Here is a 19,042-nt window from a genome sequence, read left to right on the forward strand (position 1 = left end):
TAGACGAAGGAAAGCACCTAAGTTTGCATGACTAAATACTCAACTTGGAATGTTTGAAACATTTATGTTCTTTTAGTTGAATTCTCAATGTTTGGTTACTTATGGATTAATTTGAGATATTAACGATAGAAATTATAGGTTGAGAAGAATTTATTTTGATTATGAGTTGAGAATTTTGCTTGAGGACAAGCAAATGCTTAAGTGTGGGGGTATTTTATAAACCGTAAATTATACATATTTTTACCCCATGTTTAATGCATTTTATGGATGATTTCTCATTAGAGTTGGTGAATTCGATGCTCCTAATTCTTTAATTTCATTTTTTATACTTAGGAGAGCATAGGAGAGCGAAAGGAACGAGAAATAGGCCAAAAACGGAGAAAATGGGCTAAAATACGAAATCAACACGACCTGGACCTGCTCACACGGGCAGACCATACGGCCGTGTCAGTCTGGCAGAATTGGAGCATGACTTACACGGGTATAGCACACGCCCGTGCCATTCTAATAGGCTGGAACACGGTCTGAAGTAATCGCACACGGGCGTGTCACACGGGCGTGTCCTTGCCGAGCCCAAGTTAAGTCCAATTTGAAAAAGGCCACTTTTGAGGGCTTTTAGGCATTCCAAAGCCTATAAATACACCCTAGAAGAGGAGAAAAAGGGAGACGGAGAATAGGGAGTAAAAAATTACTCCAAGGAAGACGATTGATCCATCTCGGAATCCAGATTCATCTCCAAGAGTGAAGATCTCTCCTCAATTTCCTTTCAGGAGTTTTGGGTTTTCTTTATGTTTTGTATTCTTTATTCTTTTGAGATGTTTTCTTATTTAGTTATGAACTAAAACACCTAAATACCAAAGGGGAATGAAACCTAAGACGAATCTTGTTATTATTTTTTGAATCGTATGATAAATATTTAACTTGTTCTTAATTATGTGTTCTTAATTCTTGTTTTGATATCCCAAGATACTGATTCAAGACAAGCTCTTATTCAGAGGAGGAATAGACCCTGTCTAAGAGTACATTTTTCATAATTAAGTGGAGTTAATTGCGCGCCTGGAAATAGGGTGACAAGATTTTGCCGGATTAGGGCGAAACCTAATAAGGGATCCATAGATCGAGTTAATACAACCCTTGAGTGTTAATTAGAGAAAAGTCTCGGTTATTCAATCTAGGGATTAGATGTTATTAGTCTTGAATAAGGATAATAACATAACTTAGGGATCTCTACGGAACAAGTTGAATGAATAAATCGTTCGGTTCGGAGCCAGAATAACAAGTAAAGTCTAGGTGGATTTTTCTTTAGGTATTGTCTTAAGTCAATCGATTTTCCCTTAAAGCAATTTCCCTATTCTTTTCTCTGTGAGTTCTTAGTTTAGATAATTAGTTAATTAAAACAAAACCCCATTATTCTTAGGCTAGATAATAAAAACATAGTTATTACTAGTACTTTTAGTTCCTTTGGGTTTGACATTCCGGTCTTGCTAAACTATACTACTGTTCGATCGGTACACTTGCCTACATCGCGATAATAGTCAGTTCAAGAATGAGTAAATATAAATATTTAAAACCTATCACTAAACCTCGCGATCACTCGGATCTGCTCAACCCAAGTTGGTTTAACTTGTAACTCAGCTAGCAGACTCCCATTATCAAATAAACTCAATTGAGCGAACATCACTCATAGATCACACATCACTCGATGACTAAGAGCGCTAGCTACTACATTAGCCTTACTTGATTGATACTCAATTGTACAGTCATAGTCCTTAAGCACCTCAACCCATCTATGCTATTTAAGATTTAACTTATTCTGTGTTAATAGGTACTTGAGACTTTTGTGATTAGTGTAGATTATACACCTCTCACCGTATAAATAATGTTTCTAGATCTTCAGGGGAAACATGGCCCCAACTAGCTCGAGATCGTGAGTAGGATAGTTTCTCTTGAGCAACGTAAGTTGGTGAGACGCATAAGCTACTACCTTACTGATGCGAACTCGAACTCGTGAGTGATTTTCAATCGCCTGTGTTTCCCAATCATAAAATTGAAAAGTATTGTTCTACTTAGAGTTAAGTTGAAAATTGGCTAAGTAAAGGGTTTAAGCAAAAAAGTTCGAATGTATTTTGTTATGTGAAAGATATGATTCAATTTAGTAAAGAAATAAGGTGAGGAGAGCAATGGCCTTAAGCATTTTCACACTAGACCATTTAGCTTGCAACTAAGTTCACACCATGGAGGCTAATCAAATTCACCTGTTCACACCATAGAGGCTGTTCATGATCTACAACTGCATTAATATGGCTGCTGTGCATTTGGCTTCCTAAGGGAGGATTAAATGTTGTTCAGATCTCCTTGGCTGATCAACTACTTGCAAGATTCAGCTCAGCTAATTAAGTCTACGTGGTTAACTGATTGGGAATATTAATAGCTTGTCCATTGGCGTCACCTAGGTGTAGGAATTTCCAAAAGACATGATGATCATTTCAATGGCCATTTAAGCTTATTTAAAGCTAAATTGAGCTGATCACATTTTGTCCATTCGGCTGGAGCTTGTACAACCTATAAATATTTGGCTTATTTCATTTTATAAGGACTTTGGATCATTTTATGAACTTTATCATATTGGTGAGTGTTTAACTCCCTTTGTTCTCTCTTGACTATATTGACTTATCAAGACTTTCTTGTGGCGTCAATCTTGTCATTTTCTGAACTTATCACTTTTCCAAAATGTGGCGTTCAACTTTGTATCATTGGTTCCTATCTTTCATAAATAGTGGGTTACAATTAACTATCATCTTCATTCTTGAGCTACTATAAGATTTTGGGTCAATATTGCATATAATATTGGTTCTATCTTTAGTCTAGAAATTGAAACCTATCTTTAGATCTTATACACTTAAACATTTACTTGTTTCCAGCCAACTTGTTCCTTTACAACCTAATTCGAAAACTTCAAATCATGCTTCTTAATTTTACGATCGTGCAAACAAGCGATGATGCGAACTTGGTCGCATCATGTTATAGCACAACTCGATGCCTCGAGATTGGCCTAAACACGAGGGGCCCAAGTGCAAAATGAAATCTAATTTTAGTTTGTTAATTTGTGTATAGGTATTAATTGATATAATTTGGGGTGGAAACCAATGCTGGAATAATAGAACAATCAAAGAGGTCCAATTCAAGTGCCCCATGCAATTTGCTACAAGCTCATTTAGTTCGTTCATAGTTCATCCAAGCTTATTGAGCTTAACATTAATCAGTTTTAGCTTGAGCATCAACTTGCTTGAATATCTAATTCGGTTTCAGCCTAAATTTAGCTTTATTTAATTTATGTCTTTTTGAGCTTAAAAGTTACTGGAATAAACTTTTAACGTGTTTAGTTATTTTAGTTTAATTAATTAAGTTGTTTTAATTGTCTTTAGTTACTTAAATAATTAGTTTAATTAATTAAGTTGTTTTTAATTTTCTTTAGTTGCTTAAATAATTTCGGCAATTAATATGTTCCAACTTAATTAAATTTGCTACAGCCATTTAACTTGTTTAATTGTGCTTATAGGTGAATTAATCATTGAACTAGCTGATACATGGAATGGCATTAAAGGGAGAAATGAATTCAGTTGTAATAAAGATGAATTAAAGGCCAACTACTGTTATGAGCTTATTCAAGTAACCGTTTGAAGATTTTAATAGACAAGGAGTTAATAACACAAGCCATTCAGCTTCCAAATGTTTTTATATGTTAATGGCTATTCCAATTCATCCATTTACACCTTGAATCAGTTTTCTTCAAGCATTCATGCAAAGAGGCTGTTCGTGTGCCAAATTTAAGCCAATTATTGTTGCTGTCCATTCGGCTGCCTAATAAGAAATAAAAGGCTGTTATAACCTTTTTAGTTGATCAAGCATTGAATCAAATTCATCCAGCTCACTAGAGCTAATTATTAGCTGATTGGGAAGATTAAATAAGCTGTTCATAACTGTTACATATGTTAGAGTTTCTCAAAGGTCTTTTAGTTTTAATTAGCTTAATTAAGTTCATCAATAACTCATTTAAGCTGATTAGTTTGTGTCCATTCGGCTGGAACATATTCAGCCTATAAATAGTTAATTTTTGTAATTATTTTTGAAATTTTTTTTGCTAAGTATATGAACTTTTGTTCATTGTGAGAATTCAACTCTCATTGTTCTCTCTTGGACTGAAACGACTTATCAAGCTCAGCTTGTGGTGTCATTCTTTCCTTGTTATCTAAACTTATCACTTACCAAAGTGTAGCGCTCGTTATACCTTTGGTTCCTATCTCGATAGATAGGGGTTAAGGTTTTATTTTCTATTTTCACTGGTGCTTTTTAGACTTGGGTCAAGTTGGTTTAGCCTTTGCCTTAGCCGAACACCTTCCATCCATCTTTTAAAATATCTTTGAGACCTTATTCGAACCTAACTTCCAGCCTTTTGAAACTTATCTTTCCATTTTTCCAACCTATTTTGATTTAATTCAACGCTTACTTAATTTCACGATCAGGCAACTAAAATGACTCGAATCATCATTGAACCGAGTTTGCATCAAGTGACTCAAATCAAATCATAAGAACGAGTTCGTATCACTAACCATCTTGCATCTGAACAAGCCTAAGCTGACATGCATGCATCACTGTAAACCACAAACTCTTTACTCGGTTTAGGTTAAATTAAAACAGGAGCTAGGGTCAAAATGACTTGAGCTTCTCGAAGCTCGACTAATGCTTCTTAGACCACTTAAATGGAGTTTTCTTATGTAGCAACTTAGTCTGGGGAGATTCCATCAGGGAGAACCCCTCGACAAACCTCCGATAGTAACCTGCTAAACTGAGGAAACTCCAAAGTTCAAATACATTCTTTGACTATTTCCACTCAACTATAGCCTCAATTTTCTTGGGATCGGCTCGAATCCCCTTAGCGGTCACAACATGCCCTAGAAAGCCAGCTTCAAACAACTAGAATTCACACTTATTAAACTTAGCATAAAGCTGTTTCTCACGGAGTGTATGTAGTACGATACAAAGATGCTATGTAACAGCCCGATTTAGGGCATAGTCAGAACAATGGTCTTGGGACCACAAATTCGAAGATAGAAAAATTATTTTTATTATTTTTATGAGGTTATGGTATGATTATATTAGCGCATGAAAATTTTGGTGAGTTAATTTTAATGTTTTCAAGCCCGATTGCAATAAAGGACTAAATCGCATAAAAGGCAAAAGTTGCATTTTAGTACCCAAATGTGTTAAATAGCTAGAGAATCAAAATTTGGAGTATTTAAAGGGTAATTAGACCCTTTTTAGAGTGCTTGGCCGCCCATGGGAGACAAATTGGTCAAAAAGTCCAAGTTTGGTTGGGTTTGGTGGCTAATTTGACTAAAATAGAAATAAAATAAGAAAAAGATGATATCGCCTTCTCATTTTCTTCTCTACCACCGAAAATATCAGCCAAAATAGAGGTTTGAAAGCTCAAAAATCTGCAGCAACTTAAAGCACTCATAAGTAAGTGATTTTAATGAGTTTTCTTCAAGATTTTTATATTTTTGAGACCCTTGAAGCATGAGCTTTCAAATGAGGGTGATATCTTACAAAATAGTCAAAAGTTTAGGATTTTTACATGGATGTATTTGTCATATATGCTGAGTTTTTATGGAAGAATATGAGTCCTAGTTGTGTTATAAACAACTTTTGTGAAAGGTGTTAGCATGAAAACACCTAAAAGGACTATTTTGCATAAGTTGCAAAATAGGTGGTTAGTGTGTAAAATAGTGAGAATTCAGGATTTCCATAGTAGTAAAAAGAGTTTAGCTAGGCTTTAAATACAAATAAATTCGATAAAAATCAATTTTCATGTATAGGGGTAAAATGGTCATTTTGCCAAGGCCTAGGGGCAAAATGGTCATTTTACCAAAGTTGTGAAATTATGAATGCCTAATTATGTTTTGTGACTAAATGGATGTATATTGTTAATATAGATCAAGATTTTCCAAAACCGAACCTAGACCGGGGCAAAGCCAAGCAATCCGATTAAGCCGTCTAGTCAAGCACTTTTTGTAATCCGAGGTAAGTTGTATGTAAATACTACAACTACACTGTTAATACTTGTATTCCTATTGTCATTGAAGTGATATTGTACGAGTTGTTAAGTTATAAATTGAGAATGCCTTGTAATATTTGAGATGGTAGAAATATCCTGTTGAAACCTTAGGATATGAACTGGATATTCGTGCCAAGACATTGGGTGATTTCTATGCCGGTGTAAGACTTGTCTGGGACATGCTTCAGATACATTATGAGAGCCAGTGTAAGACCATGTTTGGGACATAGCATCGGCATCCAGACAAGGGCTAGTGCAAGACATGTCTGGGGCATGCATCAACCATATTATGAGAGCCAGTGTAAGACCATGTCTGGGACATGGCATCGGCACAGAGATGAGTGCCAGAGTAAGACATGTCTAGGACATGCATCAGCCTCGATAGAGATAGCCACTGTAAGACTGTCTGGGACACGCATCGGCTAGGAGTTGTGCTAGTGGAAGGCATGTCTAGGACATGCATCAGTACGCATATATGAGAGCCAGTGTAAGACCATGTCTGGGACATGGCATCGGCAATATATCCCATGTTGAAGGTTCATAGAATATCCAGTAGCATTCCAAACGGTTCAATGGTGAAAGTTATAGTTCAATTATGATAAAGAAAGGATGATCATGTTACGAGTGTTATAGGTGCCTATATGATGGGCATGAGTAACGAGCTAATTTAGAAAATGAGACTCGAGTAGATGATAATGAGTAAGTTGAGTTATGTTTACCTTTGAGCTTTAAGCATGATGGTAAATAGTGAGATTGTTGTATATTTATTTATGTGCAACTTACTAAGCTTTATGCTTACTCCCTTTTCTTTCCCTTTTATTTTAGTATCGCCAGGCTAGCTTAAGGGTCCCATAAAGTTAGAGATATCGATCACACTATCAGCCGCAACACTTGGTATAGTTTGATTTATATTTTTGAAGGTGGCATGTATAGGGCTAGACTAGGTTGTTGTATTAAGAGAATTATTCATGTATTTTGACTCAAGTTAAAAGCCCTTCACTTTGTATTAAGCCTGGAATAATGGCTAGTATTCATTTTGATGAATGCATATAATGTTCTTTCTATAGATGAATTGGTGTCCATTGTGATGAAATTTGTATATTGACAGGATCTTGTGTATGTTGTACAAAATGGGTGACAAAATGGCTTGGGAAATAGCCTAGTTTATCCACACGGGTAAGACACACGGGCATGTGTCTAGGCCGTGTGTGCCACATGACCCCCACCCATTGGTGTGTGTCATGGCTGTGTGTCCCCTGCACTTAAAATTTTAAAGTTATTTTAGTACACGGGTAGGCCACACAGGCGTGTGCCTATGCCGTGTCATAAAGTCAGTATGCATGCTAGTGGTACACGAGCAAGAAACACGGCCGTGTGTCTCGACCGTGTGAAAGACACGGTTATAGGGCACAGGTGTGTGCTTGGGCCATGTGGTTTTCGCAAAATACCAGGTTTTCAGACACGAGTTCGGGAAATGGACGTGTCCTTAGCACACGGTCGTGTGTTCTATATCCACACGGCGTGTGGAGTCTTGATGCATGAAACTTTTCTAAGTTTTTTATGAGTTCTCGGTTGGGTTCTGAACCAACCCAGCTATATGATTTGGGCCCCGTAAGCCCATTTATGAGATAAATTGCATGTGAAAAAAGTAGTTTTTAAGTTGTTTGAAATTTCTATGGCCCGGTTTTATATAGTTGGTTGAGTTAAGTCAGGTAACACCTTGAACCCTGTCCCGGCGTCGGATACAGGCGAGGGGTGTTACATGCTAGTTGTGCTTAGTTTCAGTCTTTGAGTATAGTGGAATATCATCGATGGAAACAACTACAAACTAGTCCAGGTATGACTAAAATATCTGATTCATCTGATCCATAAATGCAGTCAGAGCCCGAAAGGCATAACAAGGAACTTGTAATGTCCATAAGGAGTCCTGAAGGTAGTCTTGAACACATCCGTCTCCTTAACTTTGAGTTGATGGTAACCAGAACAGAGGTCGATCTTGGAAAACACAGAAGCTCTATGGAATTGATCAAATAAATCATTAATTCTCGAAAATAGGTACTTGTTATTGACTATTAACTTATTCAGTTGATGATAATCAATACACATCGTCATCGTACCGTCTTTCTTTTTAACAAACAACACCGGTGCCCTTTACGAAAACATACTCAGTCTAATGAACCTTCAATCGAGAAGCTCCAGAAGTTGAGCTTTTAGCTCAGCAAGCTCCTTCAGTGCCATATATAAGGTGCAATCAACACCGAAGCTGTTCCAGGTATTAGATTGATACCAAATTCAACCTTCCGATTCAGGGGCACACTTGGTAAATTTTTCAAGAAAGACATCCAGGAAATTTTAGACCATTCAAATGTCATTAACAATTGCCTTAGCTGAAGTAGAGTTGGAGATGAATGCGAGGTAGGCTTCACACCCTTTTTAGACTAATTTCTTTGCTACAAGGGCAGAGATTACATTGGAAAGATAATTTCTTCGTTCCCCTAACATTATTGTTTCACAATTCTCTTCTATTCTCAAGGCAACCCTTTTAGAAGCACAATCGGGATTGACTCGGTGCTTGACAAGCCAATCCATTCCCAGAATCAAATCAAACTCTCTAAAAGGTAGTTCCATCAAATCAACCAAAAACACAACCCCCTAAATCTCTAATGGTACTCGTCAGTAATCTTTGTTTGCCTAGACAGGCTGACCTAGAGGACTAACCGTAGGAACCTTGCTAGGAATATACTCAGCAGACATATTCAATTTCACAGATACAATACTAGCTATGTAGGAATGAGTAGATCCTATATAAAGTAAGGCAAAATAGGGTACAGAGTAAATGAAGAACGTACCCGCAATAACATCGACATCATCCATGTCCTCACAGCTCCTAACCAGATACACAAGTGCAGGCTGACATGCCTCAATCTGAGTCGTACCTCTGTCTGGTGTTGGCTGACCCCTACTAGAACTATTACCAACCCTACTAGTACGCCGACCTCTAGGAGGTTGTGGAGTTCCTTTCGGAGGCTGAGCAGTATTTACAGTTGTAACTGGTACTGGAGTTGGCACCTGATTAAGGCTTCGTTTGGATGGGCGATTGACTGTGGTGCGGTGCGTTTAACTTACTTTTTGTCTCACGCTATAGTATCACTACAGTATCTAATCTCACTGCCACCGCTATTTTTACACTAACCGCAGCTAAATGCACTGCCCATCCAAACTCACCCTAAGTCTGTGAAGGCAATCTCAAACTCGGTGCTCCATCGACCCATAACGGAGATAAGCCCAAGATTTCCTACAACACCTGCTTGGATGGTGTCTCCCACAATCAGCACAGTGCAGAATCACATTAGAATCAACTAATGCCTCGTTCTTAGGAGGTCCGTCAACTTTAGCCCGTTTCTTGGGGCACTGAACAGAACCAGAAGGACCTGGATCTTTCCTCGCCTTACTCTGTTCCCTCTCTCGGTCTTTCCTTTTGCGTTCAGTGTGCTTGAATTCCTCCACTATTTTGGCCTTATCAACTAAGAATCTAAATAGTCGCTCCCTTTGAGGAGCTATCAGAATACGCAGGCCATATCACAGTCTATCTTCAAACTACACGCATTTATCATACTCAGTCGCGACCAATGCTCGAGCATACCTGCTCAATCTCAGAAACTTGGCCTTGTACTCTACTACTAACCTGTCCCCCTGAACCAGATTCATAAACTCGTGTCTGCGAGCCTCAACATAGCTAACCCCCATGTACTTAACTTGAAAGGTGCTCTTAAAGTAATCCCAAGTAATCGGTTCATATTGGGTACCCTACTCGATTGTCAGCAACCACTAATAAGCCTCGTTTCGGAGAAGAGATATCACACCTCTCATTTTTTGTCCATGTAACATCCTGATTTTCGGATTTATCCGCGATTTTCAATATTTTGTAAAGATTTTAAAATTTTGTATTTGGATGTGGAATTCATATTTTGAGTAGGTAAATGGGCTTATGGAAGGCCCATGTGTTGGCCAAAACCCAGTTGAATTTTTGAATATTTGGACTTAGGAGTTAGGGGTTCTGGCTAAGTGGCCCTTAAGTGGAGTGATGGGTAAATTGCATCACAAAAAGAGCCTTAGTAAAGTGGCAAGGGTGACGCCACCAGGCTCCTAAAAAGGTAGTGTGTGGAGCATTGGGGAAGGCATGGGATCGATTCCTTGTGTTGACAAATAGATGCATTTATTTTTTTAAGTGCAGGAGGGGTAAGTGTTGGAGTCCAAGTGGATTCTGCTAAAGGAAAGTTTGAATCAGTCCAAACGCTTGAATTAAGGAGTGATAAGGGGAGAGATTTAAGGGATTGGGTGAGAGACTGGGAGTTGGCCGAATTTAGGGAATTGAAGAGGGAAAATTCGGCAGAGGGTTTAGGTTAATATTTCGGCACTTAGGGCTTTGTGAGGTGCCGTTTTTCTTTTGCTCAGGCACCACAAGGGTTTTCTTTTTCTCTCTTTTCCTCTCTAGCCGAAACTTTCACCTATCTTGTTCTTCTTTCTCTACTTCCTTCTCCAAAGCCGTCCATCAAACCTGCTATTCATCAGCACCTTTGCCGAAGTCGCAAAAGCCGAAATCCTATGATCACTGCTTGTGCCGATTTCTTCAAAGCCAGGTCCTTCTATGTTCTTTTGTTTTTATTAAATCTACGATTATCTTTTCTTAATCCTAGATACCTGACGGCAATTTTACTTCAAGGTCATAGCCTCATATCGTCATCTCCTTCACCAACCAAAAGCCGAAAGTACCATTGGTTTAGGGGCTTATAGCCGAAACTTCTTCAACCCTTGGATTCGGGTTTTACCATTGTTCTAAGGACAAATCTGCACCGGATTGCATGGAAATCAAGTAGGAGTAAGGGGTAAGTACTTATCATCTCAGATCTGTTCTTATTTTACGATGTTAGGAAAAGCCGAAATCCCTAAAAATTAGGGAGGCTGTTGATTTGAGCATAAGGCTTTAAGGGTTTGTAACTGATGTTTTCTTTCGATGATTAGAGTCTTCTTAAGCGTTGAATCAAAAGCGTGAATCATTGGAACAATCGGATTCGGAGCTAGCTATCGATTTTGGCAAAAGGTAATGACTCAAAGGCTTTTTAGGAACATGGTTCGACTTTAGTTGAGCAAGTTTTGGGTTTAGTGATTACGGTTTGTAAATAAGAACTGTACTAATCAATTGTAGGACATCGAAAGGGATCTCGGTAGCAGTCGCCGCGAATCAGGTGTGTACCGAACACCCTTCCTTAGTTTAATTCGGCAAAAACCGAAATGCCGAAATTCTGACATTTCATGGGCTTGTGAGTATGCGAATGCTCTCAAGACGTAGAGTAATTGTTAGATCTAGCACCGCAAGGTGGTAAGTAAGTTTGTGTGACGTCTTAACGTACTTCGGAAAAAGAGGGCCTCGATGGGCCAAAACTGGGCCCAATGGGCTTTCGAACCAACATGGGTAAGAGATTGGCAAATTAGCCTGTTAGTTAGATGGTGGAACCAAATTGCATAGAACTGTTGAAATTTTCTGAAGTAATTTGTGTAGTTGCTAAGTTACGAAAATGACCCCTAAAGAGTAAAATTACCGATATACCCCTAGGTTTTTAAATTGGCTAAACTACATGATTGATTGATACTGTATTGTACATGATATGCTTTTATTGATATCTGTTACATGGGGTATTGATGGAGGAAGTACTGAATGTGGTTCATCCACGTACTGGAGGCTTTGCCTCAACTTACTGATATTTGAGCAGCATTGCTGCCACTGTGGAGTGTAGGGTTGGGTGGGTTGAGATATTCCCCACATGGAGTGTAGGGCTGGTACGGGGCAGTGTAGCGGTTGGTGGGTTGAGTAGTCTCCCCAGATGGGTTTGCATGCATTACTACTATTGTTACTTATGTTACTGTACTAGGCCTAAGGGCCACAATGTTATGTTAAAAAGGGCTAAGGCCTTGCTACTGTATTCTGAAAAGGGCTTCGGTCCACTGTGTACTGTTATCTGGGTAAGGCTTAGGCCCAATGGGCTCGAGCTGATTTGGGCTTTGGATGGGTTTCTGTATACACTGAGTTTTCCCAAACTCACCCCTTTTTCCTTCCATCCTTGCAGGTGAGCCCTAGTTGGTGGACTTGGAGCTGGGCGGGATTCGGAGTGGCCACACGTTTTCTGTAAATTCGTTTTCTTCTGGTGAACTAGATTTTCCATATTTTTCGTTTCTGGTTTTGGGTTTTTTTGTAATAAGGCCGCTAATTATTTTATGGTTTGGGTTGTTTCTTTATTATTTAATTTTATTATGGTAAAAATGATCTATGATAACTAACGAAATAGATTAGCTCTAGGACGTGTTTTCAAAAACGTTAAGTGATTTCAAAATAACACGAATACAAGTAAGACTTCCGCTAAGCAAACATTTTCAACCTTAATCACTTTCTTAAGATGGACATAACCAAACGGTTTTCTCAAAATTATACGAGATGTTAGAGTGTGGCAATGGCGGTGTGCATGTCTAGGATTGGATCCGGAGGGAGCTTGGTACTTAAGCAGTCCGACAGACTCACCTCCTCTTCTTCCTGGTTTCCTACCTGGTGCACAGCTTCCATTCACTTTAACCTACTTTTAAAAGTGTCTTTTACAACACCAACTAAGTTTTTCCAAACTAAGTAATACAGAATGTTTTGAACGCTTCGATGTGATGCATCAGATCCGGTCATAACGTCTAGGTCGGGTTTGGGGTGTTACATTTAGTGGTATCTGAGCCAAGTTGCAACAACTCGGTTGTGGATCAGGTCCGAAAATCTTTTCAAAAACTTAGGCCTAAGAAGGGTATTTTTGGAAATGGTAAGTTTTTCAAAGAATGTTCAAGTTTTTCTATTGTTAAACAGGGTTAAATTAATAGTTTTAAAATAAAAGTGTTTTCAAATCAAATCCTTTTATTTTTGGTAAACAAAAACAGGGTTTTTAATTTTTACAAAAGGAGGTGGCACATTGAATCCCCGGCACCAAGTCTGTAAGTGTTCTTTTTCTGCTTTAAATATTTATGGAACTGGACTGGAAATAATACTGTAGGTAGTACTGAGCCGTAGAGATAGTGCTATTGATAATGTAGTATTGGGGCTACAAAACTGGGACCGTAGCTAAATTGTGATTGCGCGAAAATAACTCTGAAACTCTATCTGTTCATAAGACATTCTGTAATAAACAGTGAAACCAGAAAACTGATGTCATAAAATTCGTAAACAGATAAATCGTTATGAGTACAAGGGTTACTCGGGGAAGAGGCTGTGGTCGAGGCCGAGGTAGCACTCAAGCTGGATCTGCGTCATCTGAACACATGCCAGCTGGCGAGGCACGTCCACCACCGGTTAATGAAAATGGGCCGTATGACCGGGCCACAGGGGATGACGCTTTGTCTCAGGCCATGTTGAGGGTTTTGGAAAGGGTGGCCGAAGCTAACATCGGGCCCATGAATAGGGGGTCCATTTCTGAACGACTTGGGGCCAACGGAGCTGAGATTTTTAGGGGCGTATCTGGAGTGGCCCCAAATGTGGCTGAGTACTGGTTGGAAGCCACAGAGCGGATCATGGATGACCTGGACTGCTCAGTAGAACAGAAGTTTAAAGGGGCGGTTTCATTGTTGCGGGATGAAGCGTATCAGTGGTGGATTACTGTGAGAGAGGGTACCCCAGCTGAGAGGGTAACATGGGAGCTGTTCAAACAGACCTTTAAGGCAAAATATGTTGGAGCTAGCTATGTGGATGCACGCAGAAAGGAGTTCTTGAATCTGACTCAGGGAAATAAGACCATTGCTGAATATGAGGCGGAGTTTCTACGATTGAGTCGGTAGGCTAATGGCATCATTTCCATCGAATACGAGCACAGCGTTCGTTTTGAGGATGGCCTCAAAGATGAGTTAAGGGTGCTCATAGCTCCACATAGAGAGCGAGATTTTGCTGCACTGGTGGAGAAGGCTAAGATAGCCGAGGAGGTGAAACAAATCGAACGAAAGAATCGTGATAGGGATCGGAATTGGTTCAGGAGGGATGCTGGACCAGCGGGTGCTGCAAATTGAAATGTTAAGAGAGCTAGGATGGAGGAACCGGTTCGAGCAGTTTCGATGAACACAGGTAGACCGCAAGCTTATGGGGATTGCGGCAAAACGCATCAAGGAGAGTACTGGAAGCGTTTTGGGGCTTGTCTTCGTTGTGGGTCTAAGGAGCATAGGATTAAGGATTGTCCTAGGAGGGCCACTCAGGCTCAGGTGGCCGAACAAGGGGCTGTGCGACCGGCTCAACCTGTGAGGGATGGACCGCCGCTGCCAAGAGGTCGTGGACAAGGTCGCGGTGGTAATGGCCGTGGACGTGGGGCACCTGGCAGGGGTATTGGTAACGCGGATGCTCGTCAGCCAGCTTTGGTGTATGCTGGTCGTCGCCGCAAGGAGGGTGACGCACCTGATGTCATAACTGGTACGTTTTTTATATACGGTGTACCTTATACTGCTCTGATTGATGTGGGATCAACCCATTCATATGTGGCATATAACATTTTTGGGGCATTGGGTGTGCACTTCGAGGAGATTGTATGTGGGGTGTCTGTGATAAGTCCTTTAGGTCATTCGGTTAAGGTAGAGAAAGTCTTCAAGGAGGTACCTCTGGAGATTCAAGGCGGGGTTTTCTGTGGGGACTTGATGGAGTTACCGCTTGAAGAATTCAATTTGATACTAGGGATGGATTGGTTGACCAAGCATAAGGAAACTTTGGATTGTGCAGCTAAGAGGATGGTGTTAAGGACTATCAATGATGAAGAGGTAATGATTATTGGAGAACGAAGGGATTACTTATCCAATGTAGTATCGGCGTTGAGGGCTGAGAAACTGATGCGCAAGGGGTGCGAGGCATATCTGGCTTTGGTAAGCCAAGCTGAAACTGAGGATCTGACTGTGGAGACCATCAGAACTATTAGGGAATTCCCGGATGTTTTTTCGGAAGAGCTTCCTAGATTACCCCCGAATCGGGAAGTTGAGTTTGGAATCGATTTGTTGCCTGGAACAGCTCCAGTATCTATTGCACCCTATAGGATGGCACCGAAGGAGTTAGTGGAACTGAAGGCTCAAATTCAAGAGTTGTTAGATAGAGGCTTCATTAGGCCTAGTGTGTCTCCTTGGGGAGCACCGGTCCTATTTGTGAAGAAAAAGGACGGAACGATGCGCATGTGTATCGATTATCGCCAGTTGAACAAACTGACGATTTAGAATAAGTATCCACTACCAAGGATTGACGATCTGTTTGATCAACTGAGGGGAGCTTCAGTATTCTCCAAAATCGATCTTCGTTCTGGATACCATCAGCTAAGGGTAAAAGAAGGGGATATTCATAAGACAGCATTCCGAACTTGATATGGACATTATGAGTTTGTGGTCATGCCGTTTGGGCTGACGAACGCACCTGCAGCTTTTATGGATCTGATGAATTGAGTATTCCAACCTTACTTGGATCAGTTCGTAGTCATCTTTATCGACGATATCCTGGTATACTTTGAAACAGAGGCGAAGCATGATGAGCATCTCCGTATTGTGCTGCAAGTGTTAAGGGAGAAGGAGCTCTATGCGAAATTCAGCAAGTGTGAATTCTGGTTGAAGGAGGTAACCTTCCTTGGGCATGTGGTCTCTGCCGAGGGGATTAAGGTGGATCTTCGTAAAATTGAAGCGATTCTGGAATGGAAGCCACCTAGGTTAGTATCGAAAATTCGGAGTTTTCTAGGGTTAGCAGGTTGCTACAGAAGGTTTGTGGGGGCTTTCTCGGTAATGGCGGCACCCTTGACAAAACTCATAAGGAAAGGAGTACCATTTGTCTGGACTGAGATACAGCAAAAAGCTTTTGATCGGTTGAAAAAGGTATTAACCGAAGCGCCAGTGTTGATTCAACCAGTGTCTGCGAAGGACTTTACTGTATACAACGATGCGTCGCATGTGGGGTTAGGTTGCGTACTGATGCAAGAGGGCAAGGTGGTCGCTTATGCATCGCAACAGCTTAAGGCTCATGAGGTGAATTACCCTAAGCATGATTTGGAGCTAGCAGCGGTGATTTTTGCGTTAAAAATTTGGAGACACTACTTATATGGGGAGAAGTGCATTATATATACAGATCATAAGAGCCTAAAGTATTTGCTGACTCATAAGGAGTTGAACCTTAGGCAACGAAGATGGGTGGAATTGCTTAAAGATTATGACTGTTCGATAGAGTACCACCCAGGAAAGGCTAATGTGGTGGCGGATGCGTTGAGTCGAAGGGTTGTTACGGACTTGAGAGCCTTATTCGCACATTTGAGTCTGTACGACGATGGAAGCTTGTTGGCAGAACTGCAAGTAAGGCCTACTTGGACTGAGCAGATTAAGGAAAAACAGTTGAAGGATGATTCATTAGCTCTTCGGTTCCAGCAAGTTAAAAATGGTGAGCAATAGGATTTTGGGTTGAACACTGAAGGAGTTCTGTGCTTTCGTGGAAGGGTTTGTATTCCAAAGGACCCTGAATTGAGGCAGTTAATTCTGAAAGATGCTCATGGTGGACTCTGTGCCATGCATCCTGGAGGGAATAAGTTATATCAAGACTTGCGAGAGGTGTACTGGTGGCCCGGATTAAAACGAGAGGTGACAGAATTTGTTGGGAAATGTCTGACGTACCAGCAGGTTAAGGCTGAGCACCAATTGCCTTCGGGATTATTGCAACCTGTGAAAATTTCGTTATGGAAGTGGGAAAGAGTAACAATGGACTTTGTGAGTGGGTTACGTTTGACACCCACCAAGAAAGATTCGGTGTGGGTAGTTGTGGATAAGTTAACAAAATCTGCTCATTTCATACCTGTTCGTACCGACTACTCACTGCAAAAGTTGGCCAAGTTATATGTGGCGGAGGTAGTGCGACTGCATGGGGTGCCAGTGTCGATAATTTCTGATCGAGACCCTAGGTTTATGTCTCCGTTTTGGCAGAAGTTGCAAGAAGCGTTGGGTACACGATTGGATTTTAGCACCGCTTTTCACCCACAGACAGAGGGACAGTTAGAAAGGGTTATTCAGGTTCTGGAGGATATGTTGAGAGGTTGTATCATTGATTTTCGTGGAAGTTGGGAGGACTACTTGCCATTGGCAGAGTTTGCTTACAATAACAGCTATCAAGCAAGTATTCAGATGGCACCATATGAAGCGCTTTATGGGCGAAGATGTCGTACGCTGACGTGTTGGACAGAGTTGGGTGAACGACGAGTGCTTGGACCAGAATTGGTGGCAGACACTGAAAGCAAGGTTAGGCTGATAAGGGATCGGTTAAAGGAGGCATCCGATAGACAGAAGTCGTATGCAGATCTGAAGCGCAAGGAGATTGAGTTCGCTGTTGGGGATATGGTTTTATTAAAGGTTTCCCCTTGGAAGAAAATTTTGAGATTTGGTAAGAAGGGTAAGTTGAGCCCACAGTTTATTGGGCCTTACCGAATTGTTAAGCGGGTTGGACCAGTGGCTTATCAGCTAGAGTTACCACCAGAACTGCATCGTGTCCACGACGTTTTTCATGTATCCATGCTGAGGCGGTATCGATCTGACCCAACTCATATCATACCAATTGCAGAAATCAAGGTACAGTCAGATTTAACTTTCGAAGAGGAACCTGTGCAAATACTTGATCGTGACGTCAAGGTGTTGAAAAGGAAATCAGTTCCAGTAGTGAAAGTACTTTGGAGGAACCATGGCAAGGAAGAAGCTACTTGGGAGACTGAGGAGGCTATGCGTCAACAGTACCCTCAACTGTTCTAATAAGGTAAAATTTCGAGGTCGAAATTTCTTTAAGGAGGGTAGAGTTGTAACATCCTGATTTTCGGATTTATTCGCGGTTTTCAATATTTTGTAAAGATTTTAAATTTTGTATTTGGATGTGGAATTAATATTTTGGGTAGGTAAATGGGCTTATGGAAGGCCCATGTGTTGGCCAAAACCCGGTTGAATTTTTGAATATTTGGACTTAGGAGTTAGGGGTTCTGGCTAAGTGGCCCTTAAGTGGAGTGATGGGTAAATTGCATCACAAAAAGAGCCTTAGTAAAGTGGCAAGGGTGACGCCACTAGGCTCCTAAAAAGGTGGCGTGTGGAGCATTGGGGAAGGCATGGGATCGATTCCCTGTGTTGACAAATAGATGCATTTATTTTTTTAAGTGCAGGAGGGGTAGGTGTTGGAGTCCAAGTGGATTCTGCTAAAGGAAAGTTTGAATTAGTCCAAACGCTTGAATTAAGGAGTGATAAGGGGAGAGATTGAAGGGATTGGGTGAGAGACTGGGAGTTGGCCGAATTTAGGGAATTGAAGAGGGAAAATTCAGCAGAGGGTTTAGGTTAATATTTCGGCACCTAAGGCTTTTTGAGGTGCCGTTTTTCTTTTGCTCAGGCACCACAAGGGTTTTCTTTTTCTCTCTTTTCCTCTCTAGCCAAAACTTTCACCTATCCTGTTCTTCTTTCTCTACTTCCTTCTCTAAAGCCGTCCATCAAACCTGCTATTCATCAGCACCTTTGCCGAAGTCGCAAAAGCCGAAATCCTGTGATCACTGCTTGTGCCGATTTCTTCAAAGCCAGGTCCTTCTATGTTCTTTTTTTTATTAAATCTACGATTATCTTTTCTTAATCCTAGATACCTGACGACAATTCTACTTCAAGGTCATAGCCTCATATCGTCATCTCCTTCACCACCCAAAAGTCGAAAGTACCATTGGTTTAGGGGCTTATAGACGAAACTTCTTCAACCCTTGGATTCGGGTTTTACCATTGTTCTAAGGATAAATCTGCACCGGATTGCGTGGAAATCAAGTAGGAGTAAGGGGTAAGTACTTATCATCTCAGATCTGTTCTTATTTTACGATGTTAGGAAAAGCCAAAATCCCTAAA

This window comes from Gossypium hirsutum, chromosome A08 (assembly GCF_007990345.1).
Source record: "Gossypium hirsutum isolate 1008001.06 chromosome A08, Gossypium_hirsutum_v2.1, whole genome shotgun sequence".
In the NCBI taxonomy this organism is placed as follows: domain Eukaryota; kingdom Viridiplantae; phylum Streptophyta; class Magnoliopsida; order Malvales; family Malvaceae; genus Gossypium; species Gossypium hirsutum.